Source organism: Dendropsophus ebraccatus, chromosome 2, assembly GCF_027789765.1.
Source record: "Dendropsophus ebraccatus isolate aDenEbr1 chromosome 2, aDenEbr1.pat, whole genome shotgun sequence".
Taxonomy (NCBI): domain Eukaryota; kingdom Metazoa; phylum Chordata; class Amphibia; order Anura; family Hylidae; genus Dendropsophus; species Dendropsophus ebraccatus.
Genome location: NC_091455.1, coordinates 43768349 through 43780396, shown reverse-complemented (window position 1 = coordinate 43780396; position 12048 = coordinate 43768349). Strand labels below are relative to the sequence as shown.

Here is a 12048-nt window from a genome sequence, read left to right as displayed (position 1 = left end):
CATACACTTACATTAGGAGCCCTACTTATCACATGACACAGAGCCGGGAGAGGACCTTGCTTAGTGTGGTCTTTTTCCGGCTCGTTCTCACAGTGTTATAGAGGCATGTCAAAAGTTTTGATTGGTCCAAGTCTGAGTGTTCAGATCCGTAACAATCAAAACTTTTGACATGTCTTTATGACATGACAGGTACACTTTAAATAAGTTTTAAATAAAAATTCTGGTACACTTTAAATAAAAATTCTATTCCACCAACAGAGATAGCAGCATAATTTTAAATTATCCTCCCTTTCCATTATGGCTGCACCTCAGCACATGTCTCTTGTGCCTAATGGCAGAAATAGTATGGTATTTTGTACATTTAAATCAAGATCAAGATTAAATCCTATACAGAAGAATCTGGAATGATGCTGACTGAAGCACTGAAGGCGGTCCGGCCCACCCTCAGTGGGAGGAAACCCTCTCCCCTCTATGATGTGGCTCCAATGATACTAAGGGCTCCAATGATACTAAGGGTTTTTCTCCCACTGGGGAAAGGCTGGACCGCCTCCAGTGCTTCAGCCCAGGTCGGTGCTCAGTAAAAAAAAACAGGGCCGTGCATGGGAACCGGGCCATGGTTCAAAAAAGAACAGCGGCACTGGCTTTCCCACGCCAGAGCTGTTTAATTCATATGCAACACTTAAAGTGAATGCACCTGATGGTGCATTCACTTTAAATATTCAAATTGCAATTCTTGTCTTTGATTCTGCTAAAATAGGTATATCGCTATACAATATATATCAGATAAAGCATAGGCATAAAAAAACACTATAATGGTCGTAATTATGCAATAATCTATTAGCCAATGCAAACACAGTATTTATCTGCATAACGTAATAAATCAGCCACAATAATTCTTTACCTTTCCTTCTACTTTTCGAGCATATGTTGCAATATAATGTATTGCACAGATGTGTATAAATAGTTAATCCTACACCATACCTTTAGTAGTGAAGGTCAGTAAGCCTTGCGTAGTCCCCTTTAAGAAATGTTGTGCTGGCATAGTTAGAACTGGAGTTATTCAGTACTTATTGGTCATTATCAGTCTAGTCTTAATGCTGTTCTGCCGCACTGATATCAGACACCCTGCAGAAAGTATCAATATGTATCTGTCAATCACACAATAGATGTGTCTGTATATATTGCAATGTAGTTGTGTTGCCTGGTATTTTACGCATCTATTTTTATTAGTCTTATGTCAGCCGACTGCACATAATCATGCTGGCACATGAGTTTTGTGGCCTCCAGAGTTTGGTTTGTAGCAGTCAATATTCTTCACACTTTATCCGCTCCGTCAATTAGTTACTTTAATTACCTCAGTAGGGATAGAACTGGATATAAGAGCAATATAACAAACATGGTCTATATTTCACTTTACCTAAGACTCGACAGCTATGGACATACTTGGTAATTATACCTACCTGATAATACAGGTCAGCTTTTAGAGAGCCAGGTTCAGTTCCTATTATTAACCCTAATGACCAGACCAACTTTAGTGATTTTTAGCACTTTTTGTGTCTGTATTAACTGGATTTGGCATCTTAAGACATTGACATATCTGACTTTATTTTGTGTTATTTGTTCAGAAAGTTTTACTTACTTCTTAAAGGGAATGTGAAAATTACCAAGTATTTAACTTTTTTAAAAAAATTTTTTTTACTACAGTGTTATTTCTGGCCACTAGGCTTAACCCTTTAAGGACGTGGCCCATTTTCGTTTTTACGTTTTCGGTTTTTCCTCCTTGTGTTTAAAAGGTCATAGCACTTGCATTTTTCCACCTAGAAACCCACATGACCCCTTATTTTTTGCGTCACTAATTGTACTTTGCAATTACAGGATGAATTTTTGCATAAAGTACACTGCAAAACCAGAAAAAAATTCAAAGTGTGGTGAAATTGAAAAAAAAAACGCATTTCTTTTATTTGGGGGAAATGTGTTTTTACGCCATTCGCCCTGGGGTAAAACTGACTTGTTATGCATGTTCCTCAAGTTGTTACGATTAAAACGATATGTAACATGTATAACTTATATTGTATCTGATGGCCTGTAAAAAATTCAAACCGTTGTTAACCAATATAGGTTCCTTAAAATCGCTCCATTCCCAGGCTTATAGCGCTTTTATCCTTTGGTCTATGGGGCTGTGCGAGGTGTCATTTTTTGCGCCATGATGTGATCTTTCTATCGGTACTTTGATTGCCCATATACGTCTTTTTGATCGCTTTTTATTAATTTTTTTCTGGATTTGATGCGACCAAAAATGCGCAATTTTGCACTTTGGGATTTTTTTGCGCTGACGCCGTTTACCGTACGAGATCAGGAATGTGATTAATTAATAGTTCGGGCGATTACGCACGCGGCAATAGCAAACATGTTTATTTATTTATTTATTTGTTTACTTTTATTTAAAACCTGGGAAAAGGGGGGTGATTCAGACTTTTATTAGGGGAGGGGGCTTTTTACTATTAACAACACTTTATTTTTTTTTTTTACACATATACTAGAAGCCCCCCTGGGGGACTTCTAGTATATACACTGTGATCTCTCATTGAGATCTCTGCAGCATAGATATGCTGCAGAGATCCATGAGATCGGCACTCGTTTGCTTTCGGCTGCAGCCGAAAACGAACGAGTGCCGAGCCGAGGACTGCGCCATCTTGGACGCGTCCCCGGCCGGCATCAGTAACGGAGATCGCTCCTCCGGGACAAGGTCCCGGAGGAGCGATCTCCCCCACTAGACCCCAGGGAAACGTTGCCTCCGGTAATCGGAGGCAGCTGTCAACTTTGACAGCTGCCTCCGATTAGCTAATTAGCGGGCACGGCGATCAGACCGTGCCCGCTAATAGCGGCGGTCCCGGGCTACACGCGGCACGCGGGATCGCGGCACTTCAAAGCGGGGCCGCCGCGCGGCCCCGCTTTGAAGTGCAAGTGAGGACATATGACGTAGGGGTACGTCATATGTCCTTAAGAGGTTAAAGGGGTGCTCTGGAGAATTTTTTTTTTTAATGAACTGGTAGAAGAAAGTTATACAGATTTGTAAATGACTCCTATTTACCTCTGCACGGGTCAAACAGGCTGAGAAACTCCCATACAAATGACCACCATGCAGTGGTGTAGCTACAGTGGTCGCAACGGTCGCCATGGCGACCGGGCCCGCCAGCCAAGGGGGGCCCAACATGCCCTTCACCCCCTTCCGTTATGAACTTACTGTGTCCTTATCCGCCCGGGTTTGCCCACTTCCTGTCCACTGTATGTATTGATCCCATCCTCTGCCAGAACGCTGTGCAGGGCCCAGGCTTCTCCCCCAGGCCGTACAGTTACTGCGGTAAGGAGCTGCTGTGCCCAGGGACGCACCACATGTGAGGGGAAGTGACAGTTTTGCCTTAGCCAGTGCTCCTCCCGGCCTGCAGGGGGCGCAGGCTGAGCAGTCTGAGCATTTCCTCTGAAGCCCTGGAGTCAACAATGACAGGACAGCAGGTGAGTGTGTGGTGATCTGCGTACTGTGAGATGGAGCAGGAGGGCAGGGTAATGAGTGATAATATTACAGCTGCTCCCCAGTCATGTCCTCCTGACATCCGGGATGTGCTCCCCTCTCACCTCTCCTGTCATGTATGGCTGCTCCAGCCTCCATAATATCATTCTTGTGTGGCTGCAGAGGTCCAGTCAGAGGAAGGGGGAGCTTGTTCTCTATTACAGTCTGTTGTTCTCTATTACAGTCTGTGTGGGTGCAGCCAGGCCGACCTGAGAGAGCAGGGCAGTGACAGCGTCATAGTCCTGTGCCCAGAGACCCCCAGTCCCCATAATATGCTGGGTAGGACAAACCCTGATACCAGGGCCCTCTAGGATGGTGAGTGTGCGTATGTCCTAGTCTACACGTGTAACTATATGTCATGTAGGTGTAACAGGTGTGCATGCATACTGTATATGTGGCTGATAGATATATATTACCGTTATTTTTTTTTTTTATCTCTCAACAGCTAATGATAGTTATATCGATCCTGCCTGATGCTTATTTCCACATGGTGCTGAATATCTGTCATGATCTCACTAGTATTGCTTAGTGTCGGGCTGTGTGACGTTTTTGGCGTTAGGGCCAATTCACACCGAGTAAAATCGGCGGAATCCCTCCTCTGCTTTCGTGGCTCTCCGCTCCAAGAATTGACATGTCAGCTCATGTCAGCTCTTTGAGCGGAGAGTGGCAAAAGTGGAGTCGCACGAGCCGTCCCATTAAAACAGATGGCAGGGGGGAATCCGCCGCAGAGAGCTCCGCCATGGAATTCTGCTGACTTTACTCTGTGTGAAAATACCCTTAGGCAGCAGAAAGGATAGATATCCCCTAGTATGATGGTATATGAACAGTAAGAATATTTGTTTCCTGCATAGTTTGTCGGCATCGCTACGCCTATGTCTGCATGCTGGGGGTGCAGACTGCAGTGTCAGAACTCAGGACAGAGAAGAAGCTGCACTGGAAGTGAAGCTGCATGCAGCATCTTAAAGGTGACATAATATACCATCATTACCTTGCCTCTCCAGCACTATATTGCCACTTAGCGACCCCCACCAGGCCCTGGGAATAACTTCTCAGCCAGGTTGGCGTTTTTCCCTGTGCTGTGACATGATCAGAACTCAGGGGTGGTAAAATGCCTTCCAGCGGGGTTACCGAAGCCTGTGACGCAGCACATGGGGAGAGGTGAGTAATGATTGTTTAGTATGTTCTCCCTACCCGCTGCCAATTATTTAAAATTGCTAGACTTCTCCTTTAGAGAGTAAAACAGTTGGAAATTCCAAACAAAATCTCCACTGCGGACTCCACTCGGAGTACCGTCTATCTGTCTCAATGTGATCTCACACGGCTCTCCATGCAAAGAATTGACTTGTGAGATCACATTGAGAAAGATAGACAGACAGAACCCTGAGTGGAGTCTGTAGTGGAAATTCCGCTCAGAATTTCTGCCTGTTTTACTAAGTGTGAACAGGCCCTTAAGCCTGCAGCTTACCAGAGAGGAATAGTGGCAGACTGAGGCTGGAAGCCAGCCCAGCAGGGAGCAGAAAGAAGGCAGGTAGCCATTTCAGCCCGCCAGTGTATTGGGAACAGTCAAGCTAGTACGGGTAATTAGTAAAAATTGTTATATATACATAAATACACTTATCTAAATCTCCCTATTACCCACCTATAGTGGTTCCAATTCCACATATTGATGGCCGATCCTCAGGATATCAATATGGGATCAGGGTGCCAAAAACCCACTGGTTAGCTGTTCTGCAGGGCTGCCACAGGTGAGTCTGCACTTTAAACAAAACCAAATGGCTTTCTTCCCTAGGTAACGGCTATTCAGAGTTACTGCAGATTAGCTCCCATATATTGTATCAGGAGTTGAGCTGCAGTAACCCAGCAGGGCCACTATGCAGTGAATGGAGCAATTTGCTTTTGGTGCTGTCCACAGCATAGATTCAGTTGCAGCAGCCCCACAGAACTATTGTAGCAAAATTGTACAGAACAAGCACATTGTGATTGGGAGTGGCGCTTGAAGTGGCGTGGCATTGCCTATGGTGGGGGGCCCAAGTTGAACTCTTGCACCAGGGCCCATGAGACATAAGCTACGCCCCTGCCACCGTGGTTATGTCCATGGGGATTGCTGTAGAGCATATCTTTAAATGCTGTTAAAAACAATAGAAAAAAAGAAAATGCTTCAGTATCTGACTGCAATTCGTAAAAATGTAGGTTCACTCTTAAACCTAAATAGTAATTGTAAAAGTATTGTTCATACTCTTAACAATAAATCACATCTCAAATTAAAATCTTACAAAGTCTCATCATGAAATTACGTTCATCATTTGGTGTAGTAGTTAGATTTTTTGGGTTAAGATTATTGCTACATACTAGCTCAGAAGTGGATTATAATAGGTCCGTTTCGGGCGTTAGCCCGGGGCCCCGAGACCCTGGGGGGCCCATGGCCATCTAAAAAGATTTTGTTCGTATTGTTTGTATTGTCTCTGGCTACAATTTTGCCATGATTTGCAAAAAAATCACTGCACAAATCAGGGCATCCTGACATTATCTAACCTATACTATGAACAGTACGCTAGTGCTGCAATAGTTACAGTGGGGTGGGGGGGCCCAGGCTTGGTTAAAAGCCCGGGGCCTTTAGTAAATTTAATCCGCCCCTGTACTAGCTAAACACAGATTGGCAGTGTGGCCCCTTCAGTCGGCTTGGGATAGGTTATCAATGTTTGATCAGCCGTGATCTAAACCTTGAGACCAATAATAATTCCTTATCTATAATATGACCTTCATTGTATATTCATAGAAAACCTTTTGAAATTCTCCTTTACTTTCCCCCTTTGGTCACACTAAAACATTTCTATGTATCCATAAAAGAGATTGTCACACAATGACAAATTTATTTTCTCTTGAGTTTATTCTATTACTGTAGGTTTCTTACTCTGTAACAACTGGGTGTGCTTTTATATGCTTGTTATGCTTGTTGCCTGGCGTTTATAAGCCCCCCCCCCCAAAAAAAAAAAAACCTCCTTAAATAACGTCAATGTGGAGCATGGCGTTTTTCCATGTGTTTGCGTTTTCTCTGGCATTTTTTCTAGCGTGACCTAGCTGCTGGAACACAAAAGGTGACAAAAACACCAGAAAAAAAGGTCATACGCACAGCAATGATGTTTTTGAGACAACCAGAACAATCCCATTGAAGTCTATGTGAGAAAAAACACCACAGTTTGCCAAATAAAACCCATACCCTCAGCATGCTGTATTTTGGAAAAACTGCCAGCCGCAAAAGAAGAGAAAAAAAATATGCCATGTGTGTAAGGCATATCAAAAACATCCATTGACTTCCAGCTAACATCTGGCAACTGTCGTTTTTGCAACAACAACAAAAAAAGCTTTTTTTATTGGTGTTTTTGCCAAGGATTTAAGGCAGTGTGAAGCCAGCCTTAAATAAGTTATCCAGCAATAGAAAAACATGGCTAGATATGGATATTATAAAAATTACAATGCTACTATAGATCTCAGGATCTCAGCATACCATTAGAGTAAATAAGGTGACCTAAATGTGACGAGCCCTACACTATATAAATGCCTCTGCTAAGCCAGCAATAAGCTAAGCCCAAAAATTCTGAGCCTGTAGGATCCAGATATTTCCTGCTTAAAGCGAATGTACCACCAGTACATCCCTTTTCTAATATTGACATGGATAGAGCGTGGCAGGTTCTTGCTTTCAGTGCTGTTCTATTCCCGGGTACCAAATGGGGGGAGGAGCACTGGAGGCCTGACGGCCCGTCCCCAGTGAGATGAAACCCCCTCCCCCTATGATGCGGCTCCATTAGAATCAATGGAGCCATGTTATAGAGGGGCAGGGGTTTCCCCCAGTGGGGCCGGCCAGCCCCCCTCCAGTGCTTCACCCCTGGAATAGAATGGCACCATACGTTGGAACTGGGACATGGTTCAAAAAAAGTGGTGCCTGTGCCACTCTATCCATGTAATAATCAGAAAAGCGATGTAGCAGTTAAACATTGGCTTTAAACCGAATGAACCACTAAGAATTACAAAATAAGAATTCTCTACAGCCTGATCAGTGCCGGTAAGCAAATTCTAAGTGTGCCGTCAGTTCCTCCAACCTCCGCCCGGTTCCCGAGATCTTCTTCATTATGCAGGTATGCAAATGCAGTGGACCAATATCCCCTGCCCTCAGTGATGCGCCTCCTTGAGAATCAAGTCTGGCCCATCCATGAGGGGAAGGGATATCGGTGCACTGGATCTGCTTCCAGTGCACCACACTAGCACATACATACATAGTGCAGAAAATCTCAATAATGGGTAGAGGAACAGACGGCACTGTTAGAATCTGCTCAGCTGCCCCAACCAGGTAGTATAGACATCTTATTTTATAATTTCTAGTAAAACATTCACTTTAAATCCCCCATGGGAAGGAGTCCACAATCCAAGATGGAGGAAGCCACTCCCCCACATCTTCTACATGACAATTACAGTCACAGTTCCTTTTTTCAGTGCTGTATGTTACTCCCAATACATGCTGACTTTTTTTGATTCGACCTATCAATTAGGATAAATGTCCCGAAAATAAATTTGTTAAAATGGTCACAGCTCCGTCCTGTTAGTAGAATCACTCAAATCTTTCTACTTTTGGAAACCTCTATCTCCTCATCTATAGATAATAATAAATGAGTTATGGGCTATTAAGGAATCACAGAGCAAATTAATATGGATGTACATTTTCATATTAAACACATAAAATTCTTCCCTCTTGTCAGAATTAAAGCCCGGTGCTAGATGTTATCTTTGGGCAGGATTTTCAGAAACTAGTCTCGAAAATAGCAAGGTCATTATTTTTAATCTTTCAGCGCTACAGATCTTAAAATAGTGCCGGGGAATTGTTTAAAAAGCAAGCAAGATTATAACCTTGGCATTTTTGACCATTATCTTTGACATTACAACATTTTGAAAGGTTACTTGGTGTCTATGTTTATGAAAAGCTGGAGGAATACTGGATCAAAGATCAACTTAGAAGTTCTTAGCCTTTTACTATTCATGGAAGGTAAATTACATTTTTAGTAGGAAATACAAGAATAAACTATTTATAGTTTCATCTATAGGAATGATCAAATTTAAAGAAATGTGTAGAAACCTGATGATTACAGTTGAAGAAGTGGGATGCCGCCTTAAAGCTGGCTGGAAAACATGGATACAGCCACAGACCATGTTCACACAATGTATATTTTAAATTAAGAATGGCTGTTGTTTCGATTTGCAACAACAGCCTCATTAATTCAAAATATGCATTGCGCTGAAATCAATGGAATCCCAGACGGAGTGCATACACATAGGGGGGCATTTATTAAGTCCGGCGTTTTTTACGCCGGACTTATAAATGCCCCCGCAGCTCCGGCGCTACGGAGATTTATGTAGAGGCGGACTGCCTCTACATAAATCCCGTGCGCGCCGATGCGCACCGTCGAAAACCTACGCCAGCTGGGGACTGGAGTAGGTTTTCGGCGTACATTTGGGCGGAACGGATGGTAAATCGCGCGGACTCTGAGTCCGCGCCCTCCGTTCCACTCACTACACGCCCCCTTTCCGCCCCCCCTGGCGTACTCGGCGGAAAGTGCCGATTTGCGAATATTTTATTCGCAAATCGGCCATTTGCGAATAAAAAATACGCAAATCGGCACTTTCCGCCAAAAATCATCCATTCGCCGGATGATACATGTGGCCCATAGTGACAAACTGACATGTCAGTTTTTTGCGGCCAGTATTCAATGAATAGCGGCCGCACAGAACTGTCAGTTCACGCAATGGAAAGTGTGGCTCCGGACGCACTTTTGTATTGTGTGCTATGGTGAATTGGGGTGCGGGAGCACATGGATGCGCCCAGATCCCAATTCAACATAAATAAGCTGGGATGATCTTCACAGACACCGGCCGTTCTGTGACACGGCCGGGTCACAGAACGGCTGGTGTCTTATGCTCTGTGAACCTGGTTGTATCCATGTTTTCCCATGTTTTGAAGAGGAAAAAGACTAGGGTTTGTCCCAAGTATTAAGTGACTTTTTTATTTTTAATCTGTGGAATTTTTTATTCCTTTAATTTGAGGACACGGGGTGACAGGAAACCATCTCAGGAAGCTGGGGATATCTATGGAATATTGTGAGTATAAACCACCCTTCTTTTTTACTTATCTTATTGTATCTTCCTCCTACTCTCATGTATAGTGTGTGCGAGAATACTGTATATAGAGTATATGACATACTTTTTAAACCAGCTATAAGTAATAGTTATGTTTTATAAGTAATGACAATATGGCGGTGATTTACTTCTGAATAGCGCATGTGACATCTGTTGAATGTGCTGGCAGCAAGCTAGTAGAAGGTGGATGTGCCAGAATTTGCCTTTGCCCATGGCTCTTCAGCCGTTCCACAATCTGTCATGCCTTCTCCTTGGCTACTCCTTTTGAATAATAATTTCATATTGGCCTCCGCTGATGACGCATACATCCTGTGTCCTAAACTCACTCAAGCGCTGTAGCCAGTAAGAGCAGTGCATGCGCAGTGATGTAAGTAAGCTTTACTGCTTTACAGCATGCATGTGCCGCTCTTCCAGGCTATAGGGCTTAAATGAGTTTAGGACTAGAAATGATTGAACATCGGAAAATCTTAGGTTCTATAAAACTGAAACCTTGTCGAACCTTTCGCATTTGATTCCCGATGCCTTCCGGTCCGTGGGGAAGGAGGAGACAGTCCGGGTACCGCCTATTACCTAGGCTGAATCCCAGAATTCCAGGCTGTTTCCTCCTTCCCCACAGACTGGGAAGGCATCGGGAATCAAATGCGGAAGGTTTGACAGATTTGAAGATTTTCCGATGTTCGATCATCTTTTTTTGGGACGCAGGACATGCACATCATCAGCTATAAGAAATTATTATTCAAAAGGAGAAGGGAGGAGACATGACAAAGCCTGGCACAGCCGTAGAGCCACAATTCCTCTTTGACTCTTGGTCACAAAATGATTGCACATTTTCTGCTACATGAACGGATTTGCTAAAAGTACCATATTGAATAGGGTGCTGTGACCTATATAACAATGTCAGCAACTCGGGCCATGCCTACAGATTCCCTTTAAGTCCAACATTTAGTCCTAATAGTTTACTATGTGTATGAATGAGGCAATGCTTAGTCAGTCATCGCCCATAAAACCCATCCCTATAAAAGTCATGGCGAATCATTCTATTCTCCTAATTCTTCCGAAAATAAAAGCTCTGTCTCTACCCACCCTGAACGTTCTATAAGACTCATTAATAGCACGGCGCTTTATTACATTTAATATCCTAAGATTGACTTGATGGGGGAAAACACAGCACTAAGTCTAATAACATCTATTGTACTTAAGTGAATGCAATGACATCCATAACAAAATGGAAACGATCTCCCGAAATCGACTCCCTGTATTTGCTTTGCTCTTGTTAAAGTTAAGAAGTGCCTTTTTTTAATTTCCCTTTTTGACGAGAGAGATACAATATGTGACAGATGACATTGTAATTCTCCCATCTCTCGGCGTTCATAAAACATTGCTAATATGATTTCTACCTTCCCTTTGTTCTCAATTAAATTAAATGTTTCCCTACAATTAATGTGTTCTTACACTTTAGTTTTTCATTAAAGCTTCCTTTACCCTCTGTTTAACCACATTTCATATCCTTTACCGAGAACCTCCAACTGCTCCGGCGCATATTTCATTATGCCTGGCAGCCATAAATATAATTGTGAACCAATATCATTTTAATTGTTTCACTTATAACTTGTTTTAAATGATTCAACAGTCATCAGGATAGATAAGTGCTCTTGTAGCCTGAAGGCTTTAGAGGCATAATAGCGAGAGGCGATGTAACAGAATATCGAAATAATGAAACCATATGCACGAGATAATGACAAAGCACTTGTATTGCCGCAAAGATAAATGAAAACTGTAGATCTTCTTTTCTTCCTAACATCACATCCATTTCCATCTACAGCACCATTTCAATCATTAGACATCCCAAACAAATTGATGTCGCGAGCGGCATACAGAACGAGAAGAGGCAAAAGAAGAAGAAAAAAAAAAACCTACACAAGTCAGATTTACAATATGGCCTCCATAATTACTCTGGTTTCTATAGCTATCTACATAGATTGTAAATAATAAAACTAACAAGCTTTACAAGCGTCCTTGTTAATACACAAAAAATGGCATTTTCTATGGATGGGGGGGGGGCAGATATAAATTAGAGTTAATTATAGGAGATAATTGCAGCGACCGGCTTTTGTGCATGTGTTTGCCACCGATGAATAAATTGAACTAATGTCTCTTTGTGTCTTTAAATTTAATAAGCAAACAGCCTTTTTATGTTCGCAGTTTACTGGCATTCATGGGTCTGGCAGAAGAAATATGCTATGGGAGGGCTCGCTAATGGCAGAACATAATCACATTAATTAAAATATAACTGCCAT

General features: G+C 42.7%; 1 long non-coding RNA gene across 2 annotated transcripts; it reads left to right on the top strand.

Annotated features, from left to right (window-relative positions):
• The first annotated feature begins 3195 nt into the window (after positions 1-3195).
• On the top strand, positions 3196-11783 carry LOC138784401 (uncharacterized). 2 transcript variants are annotated; one of them, XR_011361834.1, is made up of 4 exons: positions 3196-3513; positions 3753-3883; positions 9659-9712; positions 11574-11783. It is a non-coding gene; the product is annotated as an uncharacterized lncRNA (long non-coding RNA). The 2 variants fall into 2 exon arrangements; XR_011361835.1 differs by lacking the exon at positions 3753-3883.
• Positions 11784-12048: the final 265 nt, after the last annotated feature.